We start from the raw sequence: 24,513 nt of genomic DNA on the forward strand, positions 1-24,513 counted from the left end.
CGTTATATGGTATAACGTTATAACGTATTACGTTATATGGTATAACGTTATAACGTATTGCGTTATATGGTATAACGTCATAACGCATTACGTTGTATGGTATAACGTCATATGGTATAACGTTATCACGTATTACGGTATATGGTATAACGTTATAACGTATTACGTTATATGGTATAACGTTATAACGTATTACGTTATATGGTATAACGTTATAACGTATTGCGTTATATGGTATAACGTCATAACGCATTACGTTGTATGGTATAACGTCATATGGTATAACGTTATCACGTATTACGGTATATGGTATAACGTTATAACGTATTACGTTATATGGTATAACGTTATAACATATTGCGTTATATGGTATAACGTTATAACGTATTGCGTTATATGGTATAACGTCATAACGTATTACGTTATATGGTATAACATTATAACGTATTCCGTTATATGGTGTAACGTTATAACGTATTACGTTATATGGTATAACGTTATAACGTATTGCGTTATATGGTATAACGTCATAACGCATTACGTTATATGGTATAACGTCATAACGTATTACGTTATATGGTATAACATTATAACGTATTCCGTTATATGGTGTAACGTTATAACGTATTACGTTATATGGTATTACGTTATAACGCATTCCGTTGTATGGTATAACGTCATATGGTATAACGTTATCACGTATTTCGGTATATGGTATAACGTTATAACGTATTACGTTATATGGTATAACGTTATAACGTATTGCGTTATGTGGTATAACGTTTTAGCGTATTGCGTTATATAGTATAACGCCATAACGCATTACGCTATATGGTATAACGTTATAACGTATTACGTTATATGGTATTACGTTATAACGCATTACGTTGTATGGTATAACGTCATATGGTAGAACGTTATCACGTATTACGGTATATGGTATAACGTTATAACGTATTACGTTATATGGTATAACGTTATAACATATTGCGTTATATGGTATAACGTTATAACGTATTGCGTTATATGGTATAACGTCATAACGCATTACGTTATATGGTATAACGTCATAACGTATTACGTTATATGGTATAACATTATAACGTATTCCGTTATATGGTGTAACGTTATAACGTATTACGTTATATGGTATTACGTTATAACGCATTACGTTGTATGGTATAACGTCATATGGTATAACGTTATCACGTATTACGGTATATGGTATAACGTCATAACGTATTACGCTATATGGTATAACGTTATAACGTATTACGTTATATGGAATAACGTTATAACGTATTACGTAATATGGTATAACGTTATAACGTATTACGTTATATGGCATAACGTTATAACGTATTACGTTATATGGTATAACGTCATAACGTACTACGTTATATGGTATAACGTCATAACGTATTACGTTATATGGTATAACATTATAACGTATTACGTTATATGGAATAACGTTATAACGTATGCCGTTATATGGTATAACGTTATTACGTATTACGTTATATGGTATAACGTTATAACGCATTACGCTATATGGTATAACGTTATAACGTATTACGTTATATGGTATTACGTTATAACGCATTACGTTGTATGGTATAACGTCATATGGTATAACGTTATCACGTATTACGGTATATGGTATAACGTTATAACGCATTACGTTATACGGTATAACGTTATAACGTATTACGTTATACGGTATAACGTTATAACGTATTACGTTATATGGTATTACGTTATAACGCATTACGTTGTATGGTATAACGTCATATGGTATAACGTTATCACGTATTACGGTATATGGTATAACGTTATAACGTATTACGTTATATGGTATAACGTTATAACGTATTGCGTTATATGGTATAACGTCATAACACATTACGTTATATGGTATAACGTCATAACGTATTACGTTATATGGTATAACATTATAACGTATTCCGTTATATGGTGTAACCTTATAACGTATTACGTTATATGGTATTACGTTATAACGCATTACGTTGTATGGTAAAACGTCATATGGTATAACGTTATCACGTATTACGGTATATGGTATAACGTTATAACGTATTACGTTATACGGTATAACGTTATAACGTATTACGTTATATGGTATTACGTTATAACGCATTACGTTGTATGGTATAACGTCATATGGTATAACGTTATCACGTATTACGTTATATGGTATAACGTTATAACCTATTGCGTTATATGGTATAACGTTTTAACGTATTGCGTTATATAGTATAACGTCATATCGCATTACGTTATATGGTATAACGTCATATCGTATTACGTTATATGGAATAACGTTATAACGTATGACGTTATATGGTATAACGTTATAACGTATTACGTTATATGGTATAACGTTAAAACGCATTACGCTATATGGTATAACGTTATAACGTATTACGGTATATGGTACAACGTTATAACGTATTACGTTATATGGTATAACGTTATAACGTATTACGTTATATGGTATAACGTCATAACGCATTACGTTATATGGTATAACGTCATAACGTATTACGTTATATGGTATAACATTATAACGTATTACGTTATATGGTATAACATTATAACGTATTCCGTTATATGGTGTAACGTTATAACGTATTACGTTATATGGTATTACGTTATAACGCATTACGTTGTATGGTATAACGTCATATGGTATAACGTTATCACGTATTACGGTATATGGTATAATGTTATAACGTATTACGTTATATGGTATAACGTTATAACGTATTACGTTATATGGTATAACATTATAACGTATTCCGTTATATGGTGTAACCTTATAACGTATTACGTTATATGGTATTACGTTATAACGCATTACGTTGTATGGTATAACGTCATATGGTATAACGTTATCACGTATTACGGTATATGGTATAACGTTTTAACGTATTACGTTATATGGTATAACGTTATAACCTATTGCGTTATATGGTATAACGTTTTAACGTATTGCGTTATATAGTATAACGTCATATCGCATTACGTTATATGGTATAACGTCATAACGTATTACGTTATATGGAATAACGTTATAACGTATGACGTTATATGGTATAACGTTATAACGTATTACGGTATATGGTATAACGTTATAACGCATTACGCTATATGGTATAACGTTATAACGTATTACGGTATATGGTATAACGTTATAACGTATTACGTTATATGGTATAACGTTATAACGTATTACGTTATATGGTATAACGTCATAACGCATTACGTTATATGGTATAACGTCATAACGTATTACGTTATATGGTATAAAATTATAACGTATTCCGTTATATGGTGTAACGTTATAACGTATTACGTTATATGGTATTACGTTATAACGCATTACGTTGTATGGTATAACGTCATATGGTATAACGTTATCACGTATTACGGTATATGGTATAACGTTATAACGTATTACGTTATATGGTATAACGTTATAACATATTGCGTTATATGGTATAACGTTATAACGTATTGCGTTATATGGTATAACGTCATAACGCATTACGTTATATGGTATAACGTTATAACGTATTGCGTTATATGGTATAACGTCATAACGCATTACGTTATATGGTATAACGTCATAACGTATTACGTTATATGGTATAACATTATAACGTATTCCGTTATATGGTGTAACGTTATAACGTATTACGTTATATGGTATTACGTTATAACGCATTCCGTTGTATGGTATAACGTCATATGGTATAACGTTATCACGTATTTCGGTATATGGTATAACGTTATAACGTATTACGTTACATGGTATAACGTTATAACGTATTGCGTTATGTGGTATAACGTTTTAGCGTATTGCGTTATATAGTATAACGCCATAACGCATTACGCTATATGGTATAACGTTATAACGTATTACGTTATATGGTATTACGTTATAACGCATTACGTTGTATGGTATAACGTCATATGGTAGAACGTTATCACGTATTACGGTATATGGTATAACGTTATAACGTATTACGTTATATGGTATAACGTTATAACATATTGCGTTATATGGTATAACGTTATAACGTATTGCGTTATATGGTATAACGTCATAACGCATTACGTTATATGGTATAACGTTATAACGTATTGCGTTATATGGTATAACGTCATAACGCATTACGTTATATGGTATAACGTCATAACGCATTACGTTATATGGTATAACGTCATAACGTATTACGTTATATGGTATAACATTATAACGTATTCCGTTATATGGTGTAACGTTATAACGTATTAGGTTATATGGTATTACGTTATAACGCATTACGTTGTATGGTATAACGTCATATGGTATAACGTTATCACGTATTACGGTATATGGTATAACGTCATAACGTATTACGCTATATGGTATAACGTTATAACGTATTACGTTATATGGAATAACGTTATAACGTATTACGTAATATGGTATAACGTTATAACGTATTACGTTATATGGCATAACGTTATAACGTATTACGTTATATGGTATAACGTCATAACGTACTACGTTATATGGTATAACGTCATAACGTATTACGTTATATGGTATAACATTATAACGTATTACGTTATATGGAATAACGTTATAACGTATGCCGTTATATGGTATAACGTTATTACGTATTACGTTATATGGTATAACGTTATAACGCATTACGCTATATGGTATAACGTTATAACGTATTACGTTATATGGTATTACGTTATAACGCATTACGTTGTATGGTATAACGTCATATGGTATAACGTTATCACGTATTACGGTATATGGTATAACGTTATAACGCATTACGTTATACGGTATAACGTTATAACGTATTACGTTATATGGTATTACGTTATAACGCATTACGTTGTATGGTATAACGTCATATGGTATAACGTTATCACGTATTACGGTATATGGTATAACGTTATAACGTATTACGTTATATGGTATAACGTTATAACGTATTGCGTTATATGGTATAACGTCATAACACATTACGTTATATGGTATAACGTCATAACGTATTACGTTATATGGTATAACATTATAACGTATTCCGTTATATGGTGTAACCTTATAACGTATTACGTTATATGGTATTACGTTATAACGCATTACGTTGTATGGTATAACGTCATATGGTATAACGTTATTACGTATTACGTTATATGGTATAACGTTATAACGCATTACGCTATATGGTATAACGTTATAACGTATTACGTTATATGGTATTACGTTATAACGCATTACGTTGTATGGTATAACGTCATATGGTATAACGTTATCACGTATTACGGTATATGGTATAACGTTATAACGCATTACGTTATATGGTATAACGTCATAACGTATTACGTTATATGGTATAACATTATAACGTATTCCGTTATATGGTGTAACCTTATAACGTATTACGTTATATGGTATTACGTTATAACGCATTACGTTGTATGGTATAACGTCATATGGTATAACGTTATTACGTATTACGGTATATGGTACAACGTTATAACGTATTACGTTATATGGTATAACGTTATAACGTATTACTTTATATGGTATAACGTCATAACGCATTACGTTATATGGTATAACGTCATAACGTATTACGTTATATGGTATAACATTATAACGTATTACGTTATATGGTATAACATTATAACGTATTCCGTTATATGGTGTAACGTTATAACGTATTACGTTATATGGTATTACGTTATAACGCATTACGTTGTATGGTATAACGTCATATGGTATAACGTTATCACGTATTACGGTATATGGTATAATGTTATAACGTATTACGTTATATGGTATAACGTTATAACGTATTACGTTATATGGTATAACATTATAACGTATTCCGTTATATGGTGTAACCTTATAACGTATTACGTTATATGGTATTACGTTATAACGCATTACGTTGTATGGTATAACGTCATATGGTATAACGTTATCACGTATTACGGTATATGGTATAACGTTTTAACGTATTACGTTATATGGTATAACGTTATAACCTATTGCGTTATATGGTATAACGTTTTAACGTATTGCGTTATATAGTATAACGTCATATCGCATTACGTTATATGGTATAACGTCATAACGTATTACGTTATATGGAATAACGTTATAACGTATGACGTTATATGGTATAACGTTATAACGTATTACGTTATATGGTATAACGTTATAACGCATTACGCTATATGGTATAACGTTATAACGTATTACGGTATATGGTATAACGTTATAACGTATTACGTTATATGGTATAACGTTATAACGTATTACGTTATATGGTATAACGTCATAACGCATTACGTTATATGGTATAACGTCATAACGTATTACGTTATATGGTATAACATTATAACGTATTCCGTTATATGGTGTAACGTTATAACGTATTACGTTATATGGTATTACGTTATAACGCATTACGTTGTATGGTATAACGTCATATGGTATAACGTTATCACGTATTACGGTATATGGTATAACGTTATAACGTATTACGTTATATGGTATAACGTTATAACATATTGCGTTATATGGTATAACGTTATAACGTATTGCGTTATATGGTATAACGTCATAACGTATTACGTTATATGGAATAACGTTATAACGTATGACGTTATATGGTATAACGTTATAACGTATTACGTTATATGGTATAACGTTATAACGCATTACGCTATATGGTATAACGTTATAACGTATTACGGTATATGGTATAACGTTATAACGTATTACGTTATATGGTATAACGTTATAACGTATTACGTTATATGGTATAACGTCATAACGCATTACGTTATATGGTATAACGTCATAACGTATTACGTTATATGGTATAACATTATAACGTATTCCGTTATATGGTGTAACGTTATAACGTATTACGTTATACGGTATTACGTTATAACGCATTACGTTGTATGGTATAACGTCATATGGTATAACGTTATCACGTATTACGGTATATGGTATAACGTTATAACGTATTACGTTATATGGTATAACGTTATAACGTATTGCGTTATATAGTATAACGCCATAACGCATTACGCTATATGGTATAAATTTATAACGTATTACGTTATATGGTATTACGTTATAACGCATTACGTTGTATGGTATAACGTCATATGGTATAACGTTATCACGTATTACGGTATATGGAATAACGTTATAACGTATTACGTTATATGGTATAACGTTATAACGTATTACGTTATATGGTATAACGTTATAACGTATTGCGTTATATGGTATAACGTCATAACGCATTACGTTGTATGGTATAACGTCATATGGTATAACGTTATCACGTATTACGGTATATGGTATAACGTTATAACGTATTACGTTATAGTGTATAACGTTATAACATATTGCGTTATATGGTATAACGTTATAACGTATTGCGTTATATGGTATAACGTCATAACGTATTACGTTATATGGTATAACATTATAACGTATTCCGTTATATGGTGTAACGTTATAACGTATTACGTTATATGGTATAACGTTATAACGTATTGCGTTATATGGTATAACGTCATAACGCATTACGTTATATGGTATAACGTCATAACGTATTACGTTATATGGTATAACATTATAACGTATTCCGTTATATGGTGTAACGTTATAACGTATTACGTTATATGGTATTACGTTATAACGCATTCCGTTGTATGGTATAACGTCATATGGTATAACGTTATCACGTATTTCGGTATATGGTATAACGTTATAACGTATTACGTTATATGGTATAACGTTATAACGTATTGCGTTATGTGGTATAACGTTTTAGCGTATTGCGTTGTATAGTATAACGCCATAACGCATTACGCTATATGGTATAACGTTATAACGTATTACGTTATATGGTATTACGTTATAACGCATTACGTTGTATGGTATAACGTCATATGGTAGAACGTTATCACGTATTACGGTATATGGTATAACGTTATAACGTATTACGTTATATGGTATAACGTTATAACATATTGCGTTATATGGTATAACGTTATAACGTATTGCGTTATATGGTATAACGTCATAACGCATTACGTTATATGGTATAACGTCATAACGTATTACGTTATATGGTATAACATTATAACGTATTCCGTTATATGGTGTAACGTTATAACGTATTACGTTATATGGTATTACGTTATAACGCATTACGTTGTATGGTATAACGTCATATGGTATAACGTTATCACGTATTACGGTATATGGTATAACGTCATAACGTATTACGCTATATGGTATAACGTTATAACGTATTACGTTATATGGAATAACGTTATAACGTATTACGTAATATGGTATAACGTTATAACGTATTACGTTATATGGCATAACGTTATAACGTATTACGTTATATGGTATAACGTCATAACGTACTACGTTATATGGTATAACGTCATAACGTATTACGTTATATGGTATAACATTATAACGTATTACGTTATATGGAATAACGTTATAACGTATGCCGTTATATGGTATAACGTTATTACGTATTACGTTATATGGTATAACGTTATAACGCATTACGCTATATGGTATAACGTTATAACGTATTACGTTATATGGTATTACGTTATAACGCATTACGTTGTATGGTATAACGTCATATGGTATAACGTTATCACGTATTACGGTATATGGTATAACGTTATAACGCATTACGTTATACGGTATAACGTTATAACGTATTACGTTATACGGTATAACGTTATAACGTATTACGTTATATGGTATTACGTTATAACGCATTACGTTGTATGGTATAACGTCATATGGTATAACGTTATCACGTATTACGGTATATGGTATAACGTTATAACGTATTACGTTATATGGTATAACGTTATAACGTATTGCGTTATATGGTATAACGTCATAACACATTACGTTATATGGTATAACGTCATAACGTATTACGTTATATGGTATAACATTATAACGTATTCCGTTATATGGTGTAACCTTATAACGTATTACGTTATATGGTATTACGTTATAACGCATTACGTTGTATGGTATAACGTCATATGGTATAACGTTATCACGTATTACGTTATATGGTATAACGTTATAACCTATTGCGTTATATGGTATAACGTTTTAACGTATTGCGTTATATAGTATAACGTCATATCGCATTACGTTATATGGTATAACGTCATATCGTATTACGTTATATGGAATAACGTTATAACGTATGACGTTATATGGTATAACGTTATAACGTATTACGTTATATGGTATAACGTTATAACGCATTACGCTATATGGTATAACGTTATAACGTATTACGGTATATGGTACAACGTTATAACGTATTACGTTATATGGTATAACGTTATAACGTATTACGTTATACGGTATAACGTCATAACGCAATACGTTATATGGTATAACGTCATAACGTATTACGTTATATGGTATAACATTATAACGTATTACGTTATATGGTATAACATTATAACGTATTCCGTTATATGGTGTAACGTTATAACGTATTACGTTATATGGTATTACGTTATAACGCATTACGTTGTATGGTATAACGTCATATGGTATAACGTTATCACGTATTACGGTATATGGTATAATGTTATAACGTATTACGTTATATGGTATAACGTTATAACGTATTACGTTATATGGTATAACATTATAACGTATTCCGTTATATGGTGTAACCTTATAACGTATTACGTTATATGGTATTACGTTATAACGCATTACGTTGTATGGTATAACGTCATATGGTATAACGTTATCACGTATTACGGTATATGGTATAACGTTTTAACGTATTACGCTATATGGTATAACGTTATAACCTATTGCGTTATATGGTATAACGTTTTAACGTATTGCGTTATATAGTATAACGTCATATCGCATTACGTTATATGGTATAACGTCATAACGTATTACGTTATATGGAATAACGTTATAACGTATGACGTTATATGGTATAACGTTATAACGAATTACGTTATATGGTATAACGTTATAACGCATTACGCTATATGGTATAACGTTATAACGTATTACGGTATATGGTATAACGTTATAACGTATTACGTTATATGGTATAACGTTATAACGTATTACGTTATATGGTATAACGTCATAACGCATTACGTTATATGGTATAACGTCATAACGTATTACGTTATATGGTATAACATTATAACGTATTCCGTTATATGGTGTAACGTTATAACGTATTACGTTATATGGTATTACGTTATAACGCATTACGTTGTATGGTATAACGTCATATGGTATAACGTTATCACGTATTACGGTATATGGTATAACGTTATAACGTATTACGTTATATGGTATAACGTTATAACATATTGCGTTATATGGTATAACGTTATAACGTATTGCGTTATATGGTATAACGTCATAACGCATTACGTTATATGGTATAACGTTATAACGTATTGCGTTATATGGTATAACGTCATAACGCATTACGTTATATGGTATAACGTCATAACGTATTACGTTATATGGTATAACATTATAACGTATTCCGTTATATGGTGTAACGTTATAACGTATTACGTTATATGGTATTACGTTATAACGCATTCCGTTGTATGGTATAACGTCATATGGTATAACGTTATCACGTATTTCGGTATATGGTATAACGTTATAACGTATTACGTTATATGGTATAACGTTATAACGTATTGCGTTATGTGGTATAACGTTTTAGCGTATTGCGTTATATAGTATAACGCCATAACGCATTACGCTATATGGTATAACGTTATAACGTATTACGTTATATGGTATTACGTTATAACGCATTACGTTGTATGGTATAACGTCATATGGTAGAACGTTATCACGTATTACGGTATATGGTATAACGTTATAACGTATTACGTTATATGGTATAACGTTATAACATATTGCGTTATATGGTATAACGTTATAACGTATTGCGTTATATGGTATAACGTCATAACGCATTACGTTATATGGTATAACGTCATAACGTATTACGTTATATGGTATAACATTATAACGTATTCCGTTATATGGTGTAACGTTATAACGTATTACGTTATATGGTATTACGTTATAACGCATTACGTTGTATGGTATAACGTCATATGGTATAACGTTATCACGTATTACGGTATATGGTATAACGTCATAACGTATTACGCTATATGGTATAACGTTATAACGTATTACGTTATATGGAATAACGTTATAACGTATTACGTAATATGGTATAACGTTATAACGTATTACGTTATATGGCATAACGTTATAACGTATTACGTTATATGGTATAACGTCATAACGTACTACGTTATATGGTATAACGTCATAACGTATTACGTTCTATGGTATAACATTATAACGTATTACGTTATATGGAATAACGTTATAACGTATGCCGTTATATGGTATAACGTTATTACGTATTACGTTATATGGTATAACGTTATAACGCATTACGCTATATGGTATAACGTTATAACGTATTACGTTATATGGTATTACGTTATAACGCATTACGTTGTATGGTATAACGTCATATGGTATAACGTTATCACGTATTACGGTATATGGTATAACGTTATAACGCATTACGTTATACGGTATAACGTTATAACGTATTACGTTATACGGTATAACGTTATAACGTATTACGTTATATGGTATTACGTTATAACGCATTACGTTGTATGGTATAACGTCATATGGTATAACGTTATCACGTATTACGGTATATGGTATAACGTTATAACGTATTACGTTATATGGTATAACGTTATAACGTATTGCGTTATATGGTATAACGTCATAACACATTACGTTATATGGTATAACGTCATAACGTATTACGTTATATGGTATAACATTATAACGTATTCCGTTATATGGTGTAACCTTATAACGTATTACGTTATATGGTATTACGTTATAACGCATTACGTTGTATGGTATAACGTCATATGGTATAACGTTATCACGTATTACGGTATATGGTATAACGTTATAACGTATTACGTTATACGGTATAACGTTATAACGTATTACGTTATATGGTATTACGTTATAACGCATTACGTTGTATGGTATAACGTCATATGGTATAACGTTATCACGTATTACGTTATATGGTATAACGTTATAACCTATTGCGTTATATGGTATAACGTTTTAACGTATTGCGTTATATAGTATAACGTCATATCGCATTACGTTATATGGTATAACGTCATATCGTATTACGTTATATGGAATAACGTTATAACGTATGACGTTATATGGTATAACGTTATAACGTATTACGTTATATGGTATAACGTTATAACGCATTACGCTATATGGTATAACGTTATAACGTATTACGGTATATGGTACAACGTTATAACGTATTACGTTATATGGTATAACGTTATAACGTATTACGTTATATGGTATAACGTCATAACGCATTACGTTATATGGTATAACGTCATAACGTATTACGTTATATGGTATAACATTATAACGTATTACGTTATATGGTATAACATTATAACGTATTCCGTTATATGGTGTAACGTTATAACGTATTACGTTATATGGTATTACGTTATAACGCATTACGTTGTATGGTATAACGTCATATGGTATAACGTTATCACGTATTACGGTATATGGTATAATGTTATAACGTATTACGTTATATGGTATAACGTTATAACGTATTACGTTATATGGTATAACATTATAACGTATTCCGTTATATGGTGTAACCTTATAACGTATTACGTTATATGGTATTACGTTATAACGCATTACGTTGTATGGTATAACGTCATATGGTATAACGTTATCACGTATTACGGTATATGGTATAACGTTTTAACGTATTACGCTATATGGTATAACGTTATAACCTATTGCGTTATATGGTATAACGTTTTAACGTATTGCGTTATATAGTATAACGTCATATCGCATTACGTTATATGGTATAACGTCATAACGTATTACGTTATATGGAATAACGTTATAACGTATGACGTTATATGGTATAACGTTATAACGTATTACGTTATATGGTATAACGTTATAACGCATTACGCTATATGGTATAACGTTATAACGTATTACGGTATATGGTATAACGTTATAACGTATTACGTTATATGGTATAACGTTATAACGTATTACGTTATATGGTATAACGTCATAACGCATTACGTTATATGGTATAACGTCATAACGTATTACGTTATATGGTATAACATTATAACGTATTCCGTTATATGGTGTAACGTTATAACGTATTACGTTATATGGTATTACGTTATAACGCATTACGTTGTATGGTATAACGTCATATGGTATAACGTTATCACGTATTACGGTATATGGTATAACGTTATAACGTATTACGTTATATGGTATAACGTTATAACATATTGCGTTATATGGTATAACGTTATAACGTATTGCGTTATATGGTATAACGTCATAACGCATTACGTTATATGGTATAACGTTATAACGTATTGCGTTATATGGTATAACGTCATAACGCATTACGTTATATGGTATAACGTCATAACGTATTACGTTATATGGTATAACATTATAACGTATTCCGTTATATGGTGTAACGTTATAACGTATTACGTTATATGGTATTACGTTATAACGCATTCCGTTGTATGGTATAACGTCATATGGTATAACGTTATCACGTATTTCGGTATATGGTATAACGTTATAACGTATTACGTTATATGGTATAACGTTATAACGTATTGCGTTATGTGGTATAACGTTTTAGCGTATTGCGTTATATAGTATAACGCCATAACGCATTACGCTATATGGTATAACGTTATAACGTATTACGTTATATGGTATTACGTTATAACGCATTACGTTGTATGGTATAACGTCATATGGTAGAACGTTATCACGTATTACGGTATATGGTATAACGTTATAACGTATTGCGTTATATGGTATAACGTCATAACACATTACGTTATATGGTATAACGTCATAACGTATTACGTTATATGGTATAACATTATAACGTATTCCGTTATATGGTGTAACCTTATAACGTATTACGTTATATGGTATTACGTTATAACGCATTACGTTGTATGGTATAACGTCATATGGTATAACGTTATCACATATTACGGTATATGGTATAACGTTATAACGTATTACGTTATACGGTATAACGTTATAACGTATTACGTTATATGGTATTACGTTATAACGCATTACGTTGTATGGTATAACGTCATATGGTATAACGTTATCACGTATTACGTTATATGGTATAACGTTATAACCTATTGCGTTATATGGTATAACGTTTTAACGTATTGCGTTATATAGTATAACGTCATATCGCATTACGTTATATGGTATAACGTCATATCGTATTACGTTATATGGAATAACGTTATAACGTATGACGTTATATGGTATAACGTTATAACGTATTACGTTATATGGTATAACGTTATAACGCATTACGCTATATGGTATAACGTTATAACGTATTACGGTATATGGTACAACGTTATAACGTATTACGTTATATGGTATAACGTTATAACGTATTGCGTTATGTGGTATAACGTTTTAGCGTATTGCGTTATATAGTATAACGCCATAACGCATTACGCTATATGGTATAACGTTATAACGTATTACGTTATATGGTATTACGTTATAACGCATTACGTTGTATGGTATAACGTCATATGGTAGAACGTTATCACGTATTACGGTATATGGTATAACGTTATAACGTATTACGTTATATGGTATAACGTTATAACATATTGCGTTATATGGTATAACGTTATAACGTATTGCGTTATATGGTATAACGTCATAACGCATTACGTTATATGGTATAACGTCATAACGTATTACGTTATATGGTATAACATTATAACGTATTCCGTTATATGGTGTAACGTTATAACGTATTACGTTATATGGTATTACGTTATAACGCATTACGTTGTATGGTATAACGTCATATGGTATAACGTTATCACGTATTACGGTATATGGTATAACGTCATAACGTATTACGCTATATGGTATAACGTTATAACGTATTACGTTATATGGAATAACGTTATAACGTATTACGTAATATGGTATAACGTTATAACGTATTACGTTATATGGCATAACGTTATAACGTATTACGTTATATGGTATAACGTCATAACGTACTACGTTATATGGTATAACGTCATAACGTATTACGTTATATGGTATAACATTATAACGTATTACGTTATATGGAATAACGTTATAACGTATGCCGTTATATGGTATAACGTTATTACGTATTACGTTATATGGTATAACGTTATAACGCATTACGCTATATGGTATAACGTTATAACGTATTACGTTATATGGTATTACGTTATAACGCATTACGTTGTATGGTATAACGTCATATGGTATAACGTTATCACGTATTACGGTAAATGGTATAACGTTATAACGCATTACGTTATACGGTATAACGTTATAACGTATTACGTTATACGGTATAACGTTATAACGTACTACGTTATATGGTATTACGTTATAACGCATTACGTTGTATGGTATAACGTCATATGGTATAACGTTATCACGTATTACGGTATATGGTATAACGTTATAACGTATTACGTTATATGGTATAACGTTATAACGTATTGCGTTATATGGTATAACGTCATAACACATTACGTTATATGGTATAACGTCATAACGTATTACGTTATATGGTATAACATTATAACGTATTCCGTTATATGGTGTAACCTTATAACGTATTACGTTATATGGTATTACGTTATAACGCATTACGTTGTATGGTATAACGTCATATGGTATAACGTTATCACGTATTACGGTATATGGTATAACGTTATAACGTATTACGTTATACGGTATAACGTTATAACGTATTACGTTATATGGTATTACGTTATAACGCATTACGTTGTATGGTATAACGTCATATGGTATAACGTTATCACGTATTACGTTATATGGTATAACGTTATAACCTATTGCGTTATATGGTATAACGTTTTAACGTATTGCGTTATATAGTATAACGTCATATCGCATTACGTTATATGGTATAACGTCATATCGTATTACGTTATATGGAATAACGTTATAACGTATGACGTTATATGGTATAACGTTATAACGTATTACGTTATATGGTATAACGTTATAACGCATTACGCTATATGGTATAACGTTATAACGTATTACGGTATATGGTACAACGTTATAACGTATTACGTTATATGGTATAACGTTATAACGTATTGCGTTATGTGGTATAACGTTTTAGCGTATTGCGTTATATAGTATAACGCCATAACGCATTACGCTATATGGTATAACGTTATAACGTATTACGTTATATGGTATTACGTTATAACGCATTACGTTGTATGGTATAACGTCATATGGTAGAACGTTATCACGTATTACGGTATATGGTATAACGTTATAACGTATTACGTTATATGGTATAACGTTATAACATATTGCGTTATATGGTATAACGTTATAACGTATTGCGTTATATGGTATAACGTCATAACGCATTACGTTATATGGTATAACGTCATAACGTATTACGTTATATGGTATAACATTATAACGTATTCCGTTATATGGTGTAACGTTATAACGTATTACGTTATATGGTATTACGTTATAACGCATTACGTTGTATGGTATAACGTCATATGGTATAACGTTATCACGTATTACGGTATATGGTATAACGTCATAACGTATTACGCTATATGGTATAACGTTATAACGTATTACGTTATATGGAATAACGTTATAACGTATTACGTAATATGGTATAACGTTATAACGTATTACGTTATATGGCATAACGTTATAACGTATTACGTTATATGGTATAACGTCATAACGTACTACGTTATATGGTATAACGTCATAACGTATTACGTTATATGGTATAACATTATAACGTATTACGTTATATGGAATAACGTTATAACGTATGCCGTTATATGGTATAACGTTATTACGTATTACGTTATATGGTATAACGTTATAACGCATTACGCTATATGGTATAACGTTATAACGTATTACGTTATATGGTATTACGTTATAACGCATTACGTTGTATGGTATAACGTCATATGGTATAACGTTATCACGTATTACGGTATATGGTATAACGTTATAACGCATTACGTTATACGGTATAACGTTATAACGTATTACGTTATACGGTATAACGTTATAACGTATTACGTTATATGGTATTACGTTATAACGCATTACGTTGTATGGTATAACGTCATATGGTATAACGTTATCACGTATTACGGTATATGGTATAACGTTATAACGTATTACGTTATATGGTATAACGTTATAACGTATTGCGTTATATGGTATAACGTCATAACACATTACGTTATATGGTATAACGTCATAACGTATTACGTTATATGGTATAACATTATAACGTATTCCGTTATATGGTGTAACCTTATAACGTATTACGTTATATGGTATTACGTTATAACGCATTACGTTGTATGGTATAACGTCATATGGTATAACGTTATCACGTATTACGGTATATGGTATAACGTTATAACGTATTACGTTATACGGTATAACGTTATAACGTATTACGTTATATGGTATTACGTTATAACGCATTACGTTGTATGGTATAACGTCATATGGTATAACGTTATCACGTATTACGTTATATGGTATAACGTTATAACCTATTGCGTTATATGGTATAACGTTTTAACGTATTGCGTTATATAGTATAACGTCATATCGCATTACGTTATATGGTATAACGTCATATCGTATTACGTTATATGGAATAACGTTATAACGTATGACGTTATATGGTATAACGTTATAACGTATTACGTTATATGGTATAACGTTATAACGCATTACGCTATATGGTATAACGTTATAACGTACTACGGTATATGGTACAACGTTATAACGTATTACGTTATATGGTATAACGTTATAACGTATTACGTTATATGGTATAACGTCATAACGCATTACGTTATATGGTATAACGTCATAACGTATTACGTTATATGGTATAACATTATAACGTATTACGTTATATGGTATAACATTATAACGTATTCCGTTATATGGTATAACGTCATAACGCATTACGTTATATGGTATAACGTCATAACGTATTACGTTATATGGTATAACATTATAACGTATTACGTTATATGGTATAACATTATAACGTATTCCGTTATATGGTGTAACGTTATAACGTATTACGTTATATGGTATTACGTTATAACGCATTACGTTGTATGGTATAACGTCATATGGTATAACGTTATCACGTATTACGGTATATGGTATAATGTTATAACGTATTACGTTATATGGTATAACGTTATAACGTATTACGTTATATGGTATAACATTATAACGTATTCCGTTATATGGTGTAACCTTATAACGTATTACGTTATATGGTATTACGTTATAACGCATTACGTTGTATGGTATAACGTCATATGGTATAACGTTATCACGTATTACGGTATATGGTATAACGTTTTAACGTATTACGTTATATGGTATAACGTTATAACCTATTGCGTTATATGGTATAACGTTTTAACGTATTGCGTTATATAGTATAACGTCATATCGCATTACGTTATATGGTATAACGTCATAACGTATTACGTTATATGGAATAACGTTATAACGTATGACGTTATATGGTATAACGTTATAACGTATTACGTTATATGGTATAACGTTATAACGCATTACGCTATATGGTATAACGTTATAACGTATTACGGTATATGGTATAACGTTATAACGTATTACGTTATATGGTATAACGTTATAACGTATTACGTTATATGGTATAACGTCATAACGCATTACGTTATATGGTATAACGTCATAACGTATTACGTTATATGGTATAACATTATAACGTATTCCGTTATATGGTGTAACGTTATAACGTATTACGTTATATGGTATTACGTTATAACGCATTACGTTGTATGGTATAACGTCATATGGTATAACGTTATCACGTATTACGGTATATGGTATAACGTTATAACGTATTACGTTATATGGTATAACGTTATAACATATTGCGTTATATAGTATAACGTTATAACGTATTGCGTTATATGGTATAACGTCATAACGTATTACGTTATATGGAATAACGTTATAATGTATGACGTTATATGGTATAACGTTATAACGTATTACGTTATATGGTATAACGTTATAACGCATTACGCTATATGGTATAACGTTATAACGTATTACGGTATATGGTATAACGTTATAACGTATTACGTTATATGGTATAAGGTTATAACGTATTACGTTATATGGTATAACGTCATAACGCATTACGTTATATGGTATAACGTCATAACGTATTACGTTATATGGTATAACATTATAACGTATTCCGTTATATGGTGTAACGTTATAACGTATTACGTTATATGGTATTACGTTATAACGCATTACGTTGTATGGTATAACGTCATATGGTATAACGTTATCACGTATTACGGTATATGGTATAACGTTATAACGTATTACGTTATATGGTATAACGTTATAACGTATTACGGTATATGGTATAACGTTATAACGTATTACGTTATATGGTATAAGGTTATAACGTATTACGTTATATGGTATAACGTCATAACGCATTACGTTATATGGTATAACGTCATAACGTATTACGTTATATGGTATAACATTATAACGTATTCCGTTATATGGTGTAACGTTATAACGTATTACGTTATATGGTATTACGTTATAACGCATTACGTTGTATGGTATAACGTCATATGGTATAACGTTATCACGTATTACGGTATATGGAATAACGTTATAACGTATTACGTTATATGGTATAACGTTATAACGTATTACGTTATATGGTATAACGTTATAACGTATTGCGTTATATGGTATAACGTCATAACGCATTACGTTGTATGGTATAACGTCATATGGTATAACGTTATCACGTATTACGGTATATGGTATAACGTTATAACGTATTACGTTATATGGTATAACGTTATAACATATTGCGTTATATGGTATAACGTTATAACGTATTGCGTTATATGGTATAACGTCATAACGTATTACGTTATATGGTATAACATTATAACGTATTCCGTTATATGGTGTAACGTTATAACGTATTACGTTATATGGTATAACGTTATAACGTATTGCGTTATATGGTATAACGTCATAACGCATTACGTTATATGGTATAACGTCATAACGTATTACGTTATATGGTATAACATTATAACGTATTCCGTTATATGGTGTAACGTTATAACGTATTACGTTATATGGTATTACGTTATAACGCATTCCGTTGTATGGTATAACGTCATATGGTAGAACGTTATCACGTATTACGGTATATGGTATAACGTTATAACGTATTACGTTATATGGTATAACGTTATAACATATTGCGTTATATGGTATAACGTTATAACGTATTGCGTTATATGGTATAACGTCATAACGCATTACGTTATATGGTATAACGTCATAACGTATTACGTTATATGGTATAACATTATAACGTATTCCGTTATATGGAGTAACGTTATAACGTATTACGTTATATGGTATTACGTTATAACGCATTACGTTGTATGGTATAACGTCATATGGTATAACGTTATCACGTATTACGGTATATGGTATAACGTCATAACGTATTACGCTATATGGTATAACGTTATAACGTATTACGTTATATGGAATAACGTTATAACGTATTACGTAATATGGTATAACGTTATAACGTATTACGTTATATGGCATAACGTTATAACGTATTACGTTATATGGTATAACGTCATAACGTACTACGTTATATGGTATAACGTCATAACGTATTACGTTATATGGTATTACGTTATAACGCATTACGTTGTATGGTATAACGTCATATGGTATAACGTTATCACGTATTACGGTATATGGTATAACGTCATAACGTATTACGCTATATGGTATAACGTTATAACGTATTACGTTATATGGAATAACGTTATAACGTATTACGTTATATGGAATAACGTTATAACGTATGCCGTTATATGGTATAACGTTATTACGTATTACGTTATATGGTATAACGTTATAACGCATTACGCTATATGGTATAACGTTATAACGTATTACGTTATATGGTATTACGTTATAACGCATTACGTTGTATGGTATAACGTCATATGGTATAACGTTATCACGTATTACGGTATATGGTATAACGTTATAACGCATTACGTTATACGGTATAACGTTATAACGTATTACGTTATACGGTATAACGTTATAACGTATTACGTTATATGGTATTACGTTATAACGCATTACGTTGTATGGTATAACGTCATATGGTATAACGTTATCACGTATTACGGTATATGGTATAACGTTATAACGTATTACGTTATATGGTATAACGTTATAACGTATTGCGTTATATGGTATAACGTCATAACACATTACGTTATATGGTATAACGTCATAACGTATTACGTTATATGGTATAACATTATAACGTATTCCGTTATATGGTGTAACCTTATAACGTATTACGTTATATGGTATTACGTTATAACGCATTACGTTGTATGGTATAACGTCATATGGTATAACGTTATCACGTATTACGGTATATGGTATAACGTTATAACGTATTACGTTATACGGTATAACGTTATAACGTATTACGTTATATGGTATTACGTTATAACGCATTACGTTGTATGGTATAACGTCATATGGTATAACGTTATCACGTATTACGGTATATGGTATAACGTTATAACGTATTACGTTATATGGTATAACGTTATAACGTATTGCGTTATATGGTATAACGTCATAACACATTACGTTATATGGTATAACGTCATAACGTATTACGTTATATGGTATAACATTATAACGTATTCCGTTATATGGTGTAACCTTATAACGTATTACGTTATATGGTATTACGTTATAACGCATTACGTTGTATGGTATAACGTCATATGGTATAACGTTATCACGTATTACGGTATATGGTATAACGTTTTAACGTATTACGTTATATGGTATAACGTTATAACCTATTGCGTTATATGGTATAACGTTTTAACGTATTGCGTTATATAGTATAACGTCATATCGCATTACGTTATATGGTATAACGTCATAACGTATTACGTTATATGGAATAACGTTATAACGTATGACGTTATATGGTATAACGTTATAACGTATTACGTTATATGGTATAACGTTATAACGCATTACGCTATATGGTATAACGTTATAACGTATTACGGTATATGGTATAACGTTATAACGTATTACGTTATATGGTATAACGTTATAACGTATTACGTTATATGGTATAACGTCATAACGCATTACGTTATATGGTATAACGTCATAACGTATTACGTTATATGGTATAACATTATAACGTATTCCGTTATATGGTGTAACGTTATAACGTATTACGTTATATGGTATTACGTTATAACGCATTACGTTGTATGGTATAACGTCATATGGTATAACGTTATCACGTATTACGGTATATGGTATAACGTTATAACGTATTACGTTATATGGTATAACGTTATAACATATTGCGTTATATGGTATAACGTTATAACGTATTGCGTTATATGGTATAACGTCATAACGCATTACGTTATATGGTATAACGTTATAACGTATTGCGTTATATGGTATAACGTCATAACGCATTACGTCATATGGTATAACGTCATAACGTATTACGTTATATGGTATAACATTATAACGTATTCCGTTATATGGTGTAACGTTATAACGTATTACGTTATATGGTATTACGTTATAACGCATTCCGTTGTATGGTATAACGTCATATGGTATAACGTTATCACGTATTTCGGTATATGGTATAACGTTATAACGTATTACGTTATATGGTATAACGTTATAACGTATTGCGTTATGTGGTATAACGTTTTAGCGTATTGCGTTATATAGTATAACGCCATAACGCATTACGCTATATGGTATAACGTTATAACGTATTACGTTATATGGTATTACGTTATAACGCATTACGTTGTATGGTATAACGTCATATGGTAGAACGTTATCACGTATTACGGTATATGGTATAACGTTATAACGTATTACGTTATATGGTATAACGTTATAACATATTGCGTTATATGGTATAACGTTATAACGTATTGCGTTATATGGTATAACGTCATAACGCATTACGTTATATGGTATAACGTCATAACGTATTACGTTATATGGTATAACATTATAACGTATTCCGTTATATGGTGTAACGTTATAACGTATTACGTTATATGGTATTACGTTATAACGCATTACGTTGTATGGTATAACGTCATATGGTATAACGTTATCACGTATTACGGTATATGGTATAACGTCATAACGTATTACGCTATATGGTATAACGTTATAACGTATTACGTTATATGGAATAACGTTATAACGTATTACGTAATATGGTATAACGTTATAACGTATTACGTTATATGGCATAACGTTATAACGTATTACGTTATATGGTATAACGTCATAACGTACTACGTTATATGGTATAACGTCATAACGTATTACGTTATATGGTATAACATTATAACGTATTACGTTATATGGAATAACGTTATAACGTATGCCGTTATATGGTATAACGTTATTACGTATTACGTTATATGGTATAACGTTATAACGCATTACGCTATATGGTATAACGTTATAACGTATTACGTTATATGGTATTACGTTATAACGCATTACGTTGTATGGTATAACGTCATATGGTATAACGTTATCACGTATTACGGTATATGGTATAATGTTATAACGCATTACGTTATACGGTATAACGTTATAACGTATTACGTTATACGGTATAACGTTATAACGTATTACGTTATATGGTATTACGTTATAACGCATTACGTTGTATGGTATAACGTCATATGGTATAACGTTATCACGTATTACGGTATATGGTATAACGTTATAACGTATTACGTTATATGGTATAACGTTATAACGTATTGCGTTATATGGTATAACGTCATAACACATTACGTTATATGGTATAACGTCATAACGTATTACGTTATATGGTATAACATTATAACGTATTCCGTTATATGGTGTAACCTTATAACGTATTACGTTATATGGTATTACGT

Source organism: Bombus vancouverensis, chromosome 4 (genome assembly GCF_051014615.1).
Source record: "Bombus vancouverensis nearcticus chromosome 4, iyBomVanc1_principal, whole genome shotgun sequence".
In the NCBI taxonomy this organism is placed as follows: domain Eukaryota; kingdom Metazoa; phylum Arthropoda; class Insecta; order Hymenoptera; family Apidae; genus Bombus; species Bombus vancouverensis.